The following is a 213-nucleotide window of genomic DNA, read 5'->3' as shown; positions in this document are numbered from 1 at the left end:
TAACAGAACTAAAGAGGAATTTTGTGAAAGTATGTTAGTACATAAAGATAAAACTGCATACCAATTAGAAAAAAGGTTGATAAAACAGAATAAGAAGGAAAATAGTAAAACGGAAAAATAATTTCGCAATGAATAAGAATAATAAGAAAAAGGAAAATTATAAACATAAGAAACATAAAATGATAATGATTGTTAATTGCCGCAGTTCGGGGG

The sequence above is a fragment of the Penaeus monodon genome, chromosome 33 (genome assembly GCF_015228065.2).
Source record: "Penaeus monodon isolate SGIC_2016 chromosome 33, NSTDA_Pmon_1, whole genome shotgun sequence".
Lineage (NCBI taxonomy): Eukaryota > Metazoa > Arthropoda > Malacostraca > Decapoda > Penaeidae > Penaeus > Penaeus monodon.
The sequence above is the reverse complement of the archived record's forward strand: the minus strand, read 5'-3'. Positions refer to the sequence as shown.